Source organism: Lissotriton helveticus, chromosome 5_1 (genome assembly GCF_964261635.1).
Source record: "Lissotriton helveticus chromosome 5_1, aLisHel1.1, whole genome shotgun sequence".
In the NCBI taxonomy this organism is placed as follows: domain Eukaryota; kingdom Metazoa; phylum Chordata; class Amphibia; order Caudata; family Salamandridae; genus Lissotriton; species Lissotriton helveticus.
This window is the reverse complement of record NC_136065.1, coordinates 623,898,813-623,912,307: the sequence shown is the minus strand read 5'-3', so window position 1 is coordinate 623,912,307 and position 13,495 is coordinate 623,898,813. Positions and strand designations below refer to the sequence as shown.

General features: G+C 44.4%; 1 pseudogene across 1 annotated transcript in view; it reads left to right on the top strand.

Annotated features, from left to right (window-relative positions):
• The first annotated feature begins 359 nt into the window (after positions 1 to 359).
• Positions 360 to 13,495, top strand: part of LOC144752526 (trypsin-like) — a 77,030-nt pseudogene continuing 63,894 nt past the window's right edge. The window contains exons 1-2 of the transcript XR_013594123.1: positions 360 to 649; positions 6,629 to 6,770. The product of XR_013594123.1 is annotated as a trypsin-like (transcript). The remainder of the gene's footprint in view (positions 650 to 6,628; positions 6,771 to 13,495) is intronic.

The window sequence follows — 13,495 nt, the reverse complement described above, 5'->3', positions numbered from 1 at the left end:
ATAGAATGAGGTTGCTATGGCAATGGTGTGCGTATCACCGAACATGCTAGTTGGACATAATTATTAAGCATAAAATAGGTGTGTGCATCACCACGATGCGCAAACAGCAGATCGTGATGTGGGAATAACTGGGTTTGCTATGCGTCGTAATGCCAGAAAAAGTCATAAATAGAATGAGGTTGCTATGGCAATGGTGTACGTTTCACCAAACACACTAGTTGGACGTAATTATTAAGCATAAAATGGGTGTGCGTATCACCGCGATGCGCAAACAGCCGATCGTGATGTGGGAATCACTAGGTTTTCGTCCAGAAGAAAAATGTCTGATGTACGTCCACACGTAGCATGAGGGCATCGATATGGCATTCACATGGAATTCAATCCAGAGCCAAAATGGCCGCCGTGCATTCTCACATAGGCTGAGGACATTAAACGATGTGACAAAATCACAGGAGCACGTCAGAGTTAGGAACTGCAGCACGAGGAACCAATGCAAGCTCAGGGCGAGGAACCAGGGCGAGGCACCAACAGCTGAGTGCATAAAATCCACTATAAGAAAAGAAATGGATCCTACCAGTCTCCGAAAGTCATTTGAGAGGAAACAGTCTCCAATCGCAAATGAGGAGGTGTTAGCTGTCAGCAAAGGAATGTGATGAGGAGAAACCACTGTTTAAGGCTCAAATCAGGAAAAATGTGCTCTGCCGGTCCAGGATCCAAATCCAGTCGTCTCCAGTAAAAGGAAGACGTGGAGAAATCAGGTAAGATGCAGTTTCTTTATTGAAGCTTGTCATGTTATATATGTTATATATAATCTTGTGTAGCGCACAGCTGCCCCAGCAAAGAGGCTTCCTGGCGCTGACAGCAGAGTAGAAGGACCATAGAAGGGGTTAGGGCCTACATCAGAGTGAAGAGATGTGTTTTGATTGCCTTCCGGAAGACCTGGTAGTTATTCAGGCTGCGGATCTGTAACGGGAGGGAGTTCCAGAGTTTTGTTGCTAGGGTGCGAAAAAAACGCCCCCTAGCATGCATCCTCGTGATCCGGGGACCAACCACCCGGTGCTGCCCCATAGAGCGAAGTTGGGGTGTAGGTGTATAAGGCACAAGTAAGTTGTCTAAAATACCTGGGGAGGAGAAGTTTAGAATTTTAAAGGCCATGCAGAGAGCCTTAACCTCCATCCACTTAGCCACCGGCAGCCAATGCAGCTGATGGAAGGCCTTGGCTGTAGAGCAGCTTCTGGAGAGACCATGCAGGGTTCTGGCAGCCGCATTTTGGACCCTCTGCAGTCGCATAACCTCTGCCTTGTTCATCCCTAGATAGAGTGAGCTGGCATAGTCCTGTCTTGACAAAATCGAAGCCTGGACGATGACTTGTCGGGTGGATGAAAAAAAAAAAACAGCAGAAGTTTCAGCCCCCATAGTAGACCAAAACAGGTCCCTGCCACTTTCTTTGTTTGAACTTGAAAACTAAGGGCCGAGTCCATCCAGACCCCCAGATTTTTTACTACCTGCTTAGGGATAGGTGCACCACCAAGTGTTGCGGGCCACTATTGCTCATTCCATAGCTCAGTGTCTCTTCCAACCAACAACACCTCAGACTTGTTGGCGTTAAGCTGGAGACAGTTGGCAGTCATCCACTCCACGATCGCTGTAAGATCGCTCCGGAATTTAGGAGCATCTTGCATGGAGTTGTCAGAGAGTACCACCACCAACTGTGTGTCGTCGGCGTAAGAGACAATAGTGAGCCCTCTTCTACTGGCCACTGCTGACAGTGCTTGAACCTATAGATTGAATACAATTGGACTCAGAGCTGAGCCTTGTGACACACCTTGTCTAATAGACTGGACAAGGGAGTGAAAAGGGACTGTTGTACCTGGACCGTCTTTTCAGAGAGAAAGGATCTAAACCAATCCAAGGCAAGGGCCACTATGCCGGCCTCCTCCCAACGATGAAATAGGATCTGGTGGGAGACCGTGTCAAACGCAGCCCTGAGATCCAATAATATCAGTGCTGCAGTGCGCCAGGCATCTAATGTTGTCCGCAGATGTTCTGTCGCAGCTAGGAGAGCTGTCTCTGTGCTGTGACCTGGGCAGAAGCCATTCTGAGAGGGGGTCTAGAACAGCATTATGGTTCCAAAACTCTGTTAGCATAGAGTTGATGTAAGCCTCTGTAATCTTGGATGCCCAAGGCAGAAGAGATATAGGGCGGACGTTTTCTGGTTTAGCTGGGTCCAACGTGGGTTTTTTAAGCAGCGAGAACACAGTTGCCTGCTTTCAAATTTTAGGGACGACTGTCGTAGAAAGAGATGTATTAATCACCGGGCACAGAGGTGCCAGGAGTACAAGCAGAGATTTTATAAATTGGTCAGGCTTAAGAGGGTCAGCAGGATAGCCAGATTTAACTTTGCTACATAGCAAACGCAGCTCGTCCTGTGAAATTGGCAGAAGGCCGCAAGACTTCCATAGCAGGGGCTCTATGCACAGAACTTAGTTACGTTGGAACTGGTGAGAAGGACATATAGATGCTTTCCACTTTCCTAACAAAGAAAGCGGCAAGGTCCTCGCATTGCTGATCTGACGTGATCGCAGGTGTAGTTGAGGTCTTCCTTGATTTAATATCTTTAAGTATTGAGAAGATGCTTTTGGCACAATTACTACTCGCCTTGATTTAATTTGCAAAGTAGGCTGCCCATTCTGATTGGATAGCCCTGTGGTAACTCTTGATGGTGGACTGATAGCGTCCCTTTGAGACTGGCTCATAGTCCCGTCTCCAAACCCGTTCCAGTTTTTTACATGTTTTGCGCATTGTAGCCAGCCGGTCATTGAACCAAGGATTGGAGTTAGAATTTCGGCTCTTTTGAGCACTTTGCAGGAATAAGTGAGTCCAGCGACTGAGCGATCCATTCGCAACGCGCTTTATAGGCTACGTCCGGGTCGGCAGGCAGACTGGGGGTATTCAGAGAGAAAAGGGCATTAAACTGCTCCAAATTCAGTTTATGCCAGGGGGGCTTAAAAGAGGCCTTCTGAGCTACCTTTTGCAAAGGTTCTATGCCCGGCAGAGTCATGGAGATCAGATAGTGATCTGACCAGCACACCGGAACAGGAGTATTAACTGTAAGAGATGAGAGATTGGAAAAGACCGGGTCCAGCTGATGGCTAGTGGACTGCTTGGGACCTGAGACCAGTAGGATTAACTGACAAGCTGCAAGGTCTGCTAAGAAGCTACCCACTTCCGTGTCAGTGTGTCTGTCTAAATGTAAATTCAGATCCCCAATAATGCTGAAGTTGGCCGCTCTCATAGCCCGGACATGGTGTAGTTAGCGTTAAAGGTAATCCCAAAGTGCGCACATTCCCAACCTGCCACGGTTTCTTTGGCAAAGGTACACCTATAACAACATTTAAAAATGACCGCAATACCGCGTCCCCTAGACTCTCTGTTTAGAGTCCGAATGCTATAGCCCTGGGGAAGCTCAGCAACCATATCATCAGAGAGCCAGGTCTCTGTTAGAAAAAGAGCATCAGGGGATTCATCCTGCACCAAGTCGTATACGTCCAGGAAGTGTTTAGCTAAAGAGTGACAGTTGGGACTCAGAATTTTAATGATGGGCCTAGATGAAGGCGGGGGAGGATTTGGTGGCGTTGTGGCCCAAGAATCAAAACCACAACCATTACAGCAAAACGGGCCCTCAGGGAGGATGCACAGACTAACTGAGTTTCTAGTAGCCATCAGATCATCACGAGAGTATGTCAACACATCTCTCATACCCCCGGCAGCATTTATGGCGTCTGGCGACGTCCTGGCACGGACGGGTGCAGACAGGCTTGCCTTTGGCGTGCCGCTGGCCCGCCCACTGCGCTTCCGCATTATAGCCTCCATTCATGTTGCCAGTCCGGTCCGAATCCGGGACACTAGATCGCTACTCCCCCAGACACCAAACTTGAAAAATCCCATCTCTTCACAACTGGGAATTATACTTATAAAATGTAGTAAGGTAATCCTTATGTTATCCTATGGGAGAGATAGGTCTTGCAGTAGTGAAACAAATGTAATAGATTTTCACTTGCAGGACATGTCCTACTTTTTAAATACACTGCACCCTGCCCTTGATCTGTCCAGGGACTAGGGGTGATTTATATGTATTAAAAAGGAAGGTTTGGGCCTGGCAAGAGGTTTAACTTGCTAGGTGGACATGGCAATTTAAACTGTACAAACAGGCTCTCCAATGGCAGGCATGAGACATGTTTAAATGGCAACTTAAGTGGGTGGTGCAATCAATGTAGCAGGCCCACTAGTAGCATTTAATTTGAATGCCCTGGGCACTTGTAGTGCACTATACTATATGAATAAAATTGTACAAGAATCACACAAATTAGACCAATCAGGTTAAAGGAAGAAAGATGAAGTTTCTAAAAACAACATTATTTCGCACTTTCCAACAGATTCGTATAATGCAGTTCCCATCCCTGATGCTCTCTAAGCATCTCAATAGTTAGCACACATATTGTTAATTATTATACACAGTGTTGTAGGAAGGGGGCTGCGGTGGATTGCGGCTGCCCCGGGTGTCCTCTCTGAAGCAGGTGACAAAATGGCAAAAATAAGTGTTTTAAACATATACTTTTGCCATTTTGTGAAGCCTGGAATGACAAGAAATTTTCCGCACCTGGTACCACCTGACCTTGCTACGCCACTGATTATACAAGGGCAAGTCAACCACCGCCCTAAAGAAAGAATCAACATTCTATACATGTGACAACTACATTAAATCTGGAAGCAGTGTTTACAAAGTTGCTTGTGCATGAATCGTCTGTGCACAGAGTGAAACAGGAACAATGAAATAATGTCATGCTAAAAAGATGGTTTGCAATTGAGGTCTTCATTAGCTAACCTTTCCATCGGTTTTGTCCACAGAAAATTTTGATTTCACTATATTTTAGTCACATTGTGTTAATACAATTGTACTTAAATAAAGTTTGACCAAATAAATGACTACAGCGCAGATGTATCCTCTTTGCAGTTTGCGAGTCCTTAATAGCGAATTTAAGCGATTCGATACTAAGGACTCGCAAAATGCAATGTGTGTAGGTTTCGCAATAATAATTGCGATTCCTACAAATTCCTTAATTGCCAATTTCAAATTGCGATTGACAATTAAGGAATACCTTCTCATCCATTCCTATGGGCCTAGAGGCCTATACGAATGAAAGGGAAGACATTCGCAATTTGCAAGTGCCCAATAGATACTCGCAAAATGCAAATGCAATTTCAAGGGTGCAAGGGTGCCAAAAGAACACCCTGATGCACACCTGAAATATGCATGTGTGCACATGTGGTACACATACATGCCCTAAGTGCATGTATGTGCGCAACATGGCACTTTGAAAAATGCAAAAAAGTGCACCAATGTGAAGTAGGTGGTAATTTGCGATTTCTTAAGGCAAAATTGCACAACTTGGGTGCTTCTAGAAGTGCATATAAGGAATCGTAATTTGCGATTCCTTAAATGCATGTGCAAAATAGGGAATCACAAATTTTGTGATTCCCTATTTTGCGAGGGCCTTTTAGGATGATACATCCCAAAAGGCTTTTTCCCGTTCACAAACGGGACGATTCTGAGAATCGACCCATTTGTGAACGGGAAAAAGGCTTCATACATCTGGCCCTAAGTTCCTTAGCAATCCTCATACACGTTTTCTGTAAAAATCCTTTATATATTTACAGATTGAAGCCCAGTGCAGGTATTAAACTGAGAGTGGAACTGCAGTGTCATGTCTTGGCACCTGGTGACGAAGTTACCTCTCCCTTTTGGGGCACTGTTGTATCGCCAGAGAATTTGTCACCTGTTAATGGCATGGTTTACAATTTGCCATTTATAATTTGCTGTTTGACAAATGTTAGTGTCAAAAATACCCAGAGTTCAAGTGAGGAGTTTTTACCTTGAGAAAAAGGTAGCCTCAATCAGGGGGCAGCTAGAGTCGAACTTGGGGGGAGGGGGGCTTACACTCCCAGTCAGGGTTGGCTCTAGCACTGGTCACCTACCCTGCAACAGTCTTTTTGGCGGCCCCTCCCCATTTCCTCCTTCTCCATGATTCCCTCACTACCACTCACCAACATTGCACCTATAGCACCTTTATGGCAAACATTTCCTTTTTTTATAACTTACTCATAGTTTACTCACACTCAGTTCTGTGATCTGCAGTGTACACGTTCTATGAAGGAGGCACATTAACCCTCTGGGGTGTGTGGGTGACAAGAGTGCCCATGTGAGCGAACGGTGAGTGAAGCCCTCTTAGCCCTATGGGCGTTGGGCACCTGGCCTCATTCATAGTAGTTTCCCTTGGGGCACGTTATGACGATGATTTGCATTCTGAGCGTTGCGAATTTATCACCAAAAAGAGGTGCATAGCAAGAGGGTCTGCTTTCAAGGCAGGCGCGCGCTGAAATGTCAACGCGCCGGATGAGGTCTCCAGGCAGGCAGACGTCCTGTCACGGCGGCTCCCCGGGGACCGGTCCACCTCCCATGTGAACCTTCAGTTTCTTTCGTTGAGTCCACCCACGCCCACACCTTACGTAGGGACACAAAAGGGAGAAGGTGACCTTTTCACGGAAGAGTTGTTTATTCACAATGAAGGAAGAGCAGCGTTATTAGGTCACCGATTGTCCAGGAGGAGAAAGGGACCCGGAGCAGGAGGAGGGCCCGTGCACCGCCGCCCTGTCCCAGTGAGACACTCTTGATCGCCCAGGCACCCATTCCACGAGCCCTCCCGCTGGTGGTGAGTACTCACTTCTCTTCCCTCTCGCAGGCATCGTGCATTTTGTTTCTTCGGTGGTTTTTAGAGCACCTCGATCCTACTTGCGCTAAAATCATCTCTGGGCGCTGCAACACGATTACAAGTGTGAGCTTTTCTTTTTTTTGGAAGAAGCAAACAGTGTTGAGAGGTGGTGGCAATATAAGTAAGGCAAGGGTGTAGTGTTCCCTCAATCTCAAATGTACAACATTTATTTTCAGCATGCAGTGCCCTTTTATGACAGGAATGGTTCTTAGACGTTGGAAGGGGACTCCCTTTCAATGCACCAAATGCATTACAATCAGTGGTCTTTACTGGTGCACTTTTGTGGTGCAAATTTGTTGTTGACTAGTGCACATTTAATCGCTTCGACACTTTTTTTGACAAGGGCACTGAGCCAAAAAGGCGCATCTACTATTTTACCTATGGTTACATGGTTTGAAAAAGTGGGGAGTCGGTGATTTAAAATATATATATATATATATTAGGCTTTTATATAGCGCGAACTAGACACGAGACATCGGGTATCAGAGCGCTTTACATGAGCACCAGTTTCGTTACTGATGGACACATTCATTTTTGTTAGGCACTTTTGTGATTGCAGGTAGGTCTCCTGATTAATAAGTGTGCAACTTTGATTGTGAACTGCACCTTCTCTAAAGTAATGCGAAGTAACTCATCCAAGATCCCTACTGTCGACCCAGAACCTTCATCATTCAACGCATCAGGCTGAGAGCCTTTGAACATTCAAAGTATTTCACCAAGAAAGGGTCACTGTGTTAGTTTCATTGGTAATCCCTCCTAAATATTCAAATTCTGTAAAACGCACGCTAATCTCAGAATCTTTCAAGAGCATATCCACTTTATTTGCCAGCAGCACACAAATGGAAAAATAGGGTACCTGCTTGTTTCTGATAGGTGCTGATGCTCTCCAATTAAAAGCATCGCACTTCTGGTAAGAAGTGCAGGTACTCTCGCTCTCAAAAGAAAATAAGTGTCAGAATAGGGGGTTCCTTGACAGTAATTAAATAGAAAAAAATATTAATTTAGGATTTTATAGTTGACTATGTTTAGTTGCTGAAACACAGATGCGAGAAAGAGAGCACTTAATATTTTTAGACCTGAGATTTACTTTGCTCACTTTTAGTTAAGCACACTTGTTGCCTCTTTATATTTCCCCTCCATCTCCAATTCAATTTCATCAGAATTATCAATGTATATTTTCTTGAAATTCAAAGTAAACAACTTTTTCAGAAATGTGGAAAAATCCCTGAACCACAATGTTGTGATCTTTTACTTTGAATACTCGTTCTACCTGCAGAACTGAGAAACGATGCATTCATACGCGCCCAAAAATACTACTTAGATCATCCTTAGAAGGTGACCCACACTCAGCCTGGCATGTCTGACTGCAGCAGTGGTAGAATGCGATCTCATGTGTGCTTGCTAATAGAAAATACCTACCATGAATTCCAAGGTCTTGGAAAATATTCTGAGTTGTTAGAGTTCCTCTCTTTTCTAGATTATCACCCCCAGAAAAACCCAAACCCAAAGCCTCATTACCATCTTAAGCAATGTGGTCTTGGACAGGGGAGCCAGGCCCTGGATTGAATCTCAACAGCAAAATTAGTTGCAGCACCAGTATATGAACAAGGCCCAATTCTAGTAGGGAAATGTTTTAAAACTCATTAAGAAGGTTTAGTGTTTTTACAACACTGTGAGTGTCCTACAATCTGTTTCGAAGTATTGAATTTGATTACCAAGGCGAGGGATGTAAGGAACAAGTATGCAATATTACTCAGTCACGACACGACGGAAAGACAATTAATAATGTGTAACTGACTAATTTTATCCTTGTTATTTTATTGTGTGTGATCTGTTTGCAACTTATCTTATCCTGTGCTTTTGAGGTCCTTACGACCGAATAAAGATTATTTGACTTACTGACTGAACAACTCATCTATATAATTCTTCTTTTGCTGAAAAAACATCTATTGACTACCTTCCAGTCCTGAACTTGAGAGGAGAAAATTGTGTTTTCCCCAGGAAGACCTTGAGAATGTTGATCTTCCAGGTGAAAACTCCACACGTTCAACCAGAAGGCTTTCTGGCTGTAACATGCTTACAGGATACACAAAAGCACATTTCCAATCACCCCGGATGCTAGCACTTTCTGATGTTCATGAGGAATATCTAAGTTCCTAGTTTGCTATCCTACTATTTGGTCTAGCCTCTGCTTCTAGTTGTCATTTGCAACCCTGATGAATGCACTCCATTAGGAGACCATTTAAATCTGACCGAAATGAACGAATGACTGACTAACAGATGTTTAAAGGCATGGGCAAAGTGGGCTCTGGGCCAGGGAACCAGCCTTTCAGGGGACCCCCGATCGAGCCTGCTCTGTTCTACAGAGAGTGATGCCCTTCCCTTGAATAACTCTTAAACAGATTGTTTTAAATATCATTTTCCTTCACTTTATTTTTTTTGTGGGTGATATGTCAGTCTGTTACAGACATTTTGCAGAGAGATGTGTTTAAGTTTCCTGCAACAGCCATAAAAAAGGTTCTTTTAGATCAAAACAGGACCTCGCATATGAGAAATGGAAGGGTTTCATCTATATTATTTGCAACATTAGTGAGTTTCTGCTGTGTTACAATATGGAAAACACACATCACTTTACCTGAATATTACATGTAATTACATTTAGAATGTGGACGAGTGTGCCTGTACACTGTCAGTGACCTGGCCAAAGAGGGCATGAAAGACATCATTATTGGATCATAAATTCAAAGCTGTTACGAACATGGGCCCCTAAATACACTTTGCCCCGGGCCCCAAAAATCCTTAGCTGTCCCTGCTGGCTAATTTGTGCCTCTTTTTTTTCCCAAGGTGAAGGAAGACTTCCGACATGTGTGTAAAATATCTCTAACTCATGTATTCTTTTAACCTGGCAATGCTCCACCATTTTCTTTTATGCAGATTTTAAATAGCGCAAACTCGACTCAAAGGTATTGGAGCGCTGTACATGAGCACCGGTTACATTACATATTCAGGCACAGGGAGATTAAGTGATTTGCCCAGAATCACAGGATGTGGACGCGACCCTGAGGCTCGAACCCTGGTTTCCAGCACCAAGATTAATCGATTTGCCCAGAATCACAGGATGTGGACACGACCCGAGACTCGAACCCTGGTTTCCAGCACCAAAGTCGGCAATCTAGCCAACGGACCACATCCTCTCCCCAATGACAGAGGCACCAGGAGAAATAGTGGTTCCTTAAGTTCGACTTCCTCTAAGCCCCATAGCCACACATCTCCGAAATATTGGAGCCCTGGCTCAGAGGGCTACAAGGCCTCAGTCCTAGTAATCCCACCTCTTCCTCCCCATACAATAACTGCTGTTCGAAACCACACATTTTTGGGGGGGTGGGTCACCCTGAAAGATTCCTAAGTTTAGGAGATCTATAAAGAGGCTGCAGTGTTTTTTAATCTAATGGAGGGAGATGGTGTGATAATAGAGAAACTCTGCACTGGTGGAAAAATAAGGCAAAACCCTTAGTGTCATTTATGCAAGCAGTGTTAAAGCAAATGTATCACAGAATATGTCAGTTTGGCCTGTATTTCATGCACAAAATAGCAGAAAACAGGGCAAAAAGTGTTTCTTTTTTTAAAGTAATTTATGGAATAGGGGGTTCCTTGTTTAAATCTCCATGACATATGTAAAATAATTCACAACGTAAAAGTGTTAAGTATGTTCAGCAAAGTTTCCACAATCTCTTTTCAACATTTGTAAGCTTCCCCTTGGACCGACGTTCCTATTCTCAAACCGAATGTACAAAAAAGCAGTGCGCATCATGGGAGTTTAGAGGGGGTGGCTTCCCAAGAAAGTGTGGGTGCAGGGCCAGAGATTTCATCAGTGATGTCATCAATAATGTTGTTTAACCCCTTCGCTGCGGGGCTTTTTCACCTGGTATGTGGGGGGAGGGGGGCCGCACGCGGCGCAGCCGTGCTTGTGACGAGCTCGGCTCGTCACGCTGCCCGGCGGTGCTGTACTCATGACGAGCCGCTCGTCATGACCACACCCGTTTTTGAACGTTCAGCACAGCGGGGAAATTATCCCTGCGTGCGAGCGTTCTAACGGTCATGACGAGCTGTCATGAGCACAGCGCAACCGTGCCGCTCGTCATGAGCACGGAAAGTGTTAATGTCATGAGTGATGTAATATGTGAGGTCATTGTCGTGTATTTCTATAGGTTCTGATTCGATCCCCCTATTCCTGACCCTATTCTGGTTAAACTTACTAGCTAGTTAACTAACAGTCAGCCCATGAGGCAAGAAAACCCCCATGATGCAGATACCGTTATCTGACGCAGTCACACTACGGCACAGGAACGTGTTATCTGATTAGGTCATAACGCTTGAGATCTAATTAGACAAGCGACATTCCTCCAGCCCCTGATAAGGCATACGACGTTCTCATAACAAATCAAACCTATGACAACCTGGATAATCCGTGCGGCCATTGTTTTGATTTCACAGAGAACTTTAGTAAAGAATGTGCTAACGAGCAAGTCGTATGACATCTTTATTGACGTACCTATGTCCATCCTTACGTCAATCTCGGCACCTTTAAGGTATAAATATTGCCGACCTTGCCCTATGCAAACACACGCGTGGTGACAAGACGGAGCAGCCATACTTGCCGAAGCCGAGAGCAGAAGCAGCCCCGCCTTCCTGACGCGCTGAGAGACGCGCTGCTATCTCAAGCCGAGAGACCCAGCACCGGCGCTTCTGGGCAGCCCTCGCAGGCAGCCTGGAATATCGAGAGCAGAGAAAGAGATACCATTCCTCATTCATCCTAAATTCCAGGTACAGAACTGAATAACCCCTCCTAGAGAATTCTTTAGTTATTCACTTGGCAAAAACAAACTTAACTTAAACTGTAACTTTCTATTCCCGCCCACGCATTAGACTTAGGTCAGGTACACGGGGTAGGCGTATTTAGAAACACCAGTTGAGTACGTTTAGTCAAAATGTATATGTGTATGTAAATATATTTTAATCATTTTAAACATCATATGGCTCAGAAACCATATCAATGTTTTTACAGTATTATTTTATACTATTGCTTCTAATGTATGCACTTTACTTAACTATAAGTATTGCAATAATATCGATCCATTTCTCTTGTACGAGAAAAGAGACTGATCAATAAATAACATCTTTTATTGAACACGCCCGTCTCTTCCTTTTCTCTACATTCTGATGAGACTAAGAATGCACGTACTGACTGAGTAAAATAATTGCCTTGTGCTCACACGACTCTCGAGATTGACTCTTGATTAGGGGAGAGCAAAGTTGTCATGTTCTATGGTTGTCAGAAACTAAATCCCTTCTTGTCTAATCAGGGGAGTTCATCCTTCCTTGAACATTCGAGAAAGTTTCTAGCGAACTCTGAGCTTAGCTGGCAAACCCAAAAATTAAGTCTAGTATCGACAGTAGTAGACCTAGTTAACGTCTGGCCTAGGCCTTTACTGCTGTAGGCACTATTCCAATGCGCAGAGCCTATTGGGAAAATAGGAGCTACACTACATGGCGCCCAACGTGTTTGGAAAGGGCGATAAAACTAACGTAAGACATTTAGAGTAACTCAGTCGTGCTTTCTCACTCAGACCCCTTTTCCCAAATACTCCAAAGACGTCTGGAGTGGGTGAAAGGTTATTATATCCTCCAAAACCTCGCAGGAGGGAACTCCTATGTATGGTTCTTGGTCTAGTCAACGTTGAAGGATAAAACAGTTCCAGAATATTGTGCATCTAATCTCTGTTTCCATAAAGAAACCTGATCTGCAAATAGACATAATACCATCCTGTCTGTAAAATGGGAGACAGTGATGGAGAAAGAGAGGCAATTAGATTAGCTACTGAAATAGCAGCAGCTGATACTACAGCACTCGATGCAGACCCGGATATAATACTCATCCAGGTCGCCAAAAGGAGAGCTATAACTCTAAAACTTATAGAAAATGGACTGACACCTAGAGGTGGTACAGTCATATTCGTAATCGAGGCACACGAATATCGGCAGACAGAGGTATACTATACATGGATACATTTTCCAGCAGCAAATGCTGTAACAAAGTACTTCCACTATTACAAAGTAGAGGAACCTCCTAATGAGTACACTCCTTTCGAGGAGGTGGAAGTACCACTCAAATTCCAAGAGCATTTGCTCTTATTTGATGGCGCCCTAATACATAACAATCACATTACAAGGCTCGGTCCTTTAGGAAGACCAGGAGCAACGTGGCCGGTCCTAGCCGGATACACACCACATCCAGACATCGAAAGAATGCCTGCAGCAGAGCTGTTAATACAGCTAAAACAACTACTAAAAATTCACAGACAATTAGTTCAGTATGTAATGCGGACTTCAACAATTCAGCCAGCGATTAAACTTCCACAGCTGACCCCTCACCAGGGGAACACAAATAAAATTACACCACAGAACATCCAATCCTGCCTAGGTAAAGTTCCAGCTAAACGGGAACAAATACCATTCTGGTTGGCACAGAAAATTACCCAAATAGAGGCGGTGTTTCCTGACACCACCCCGCTGGAAAAACACAGGATTCTGACTATATGTCTCCCAATGGGAATCGCACCACACATTGAGGACTGTGACACTTGGGGTACAGTCTTTGCTTCCAT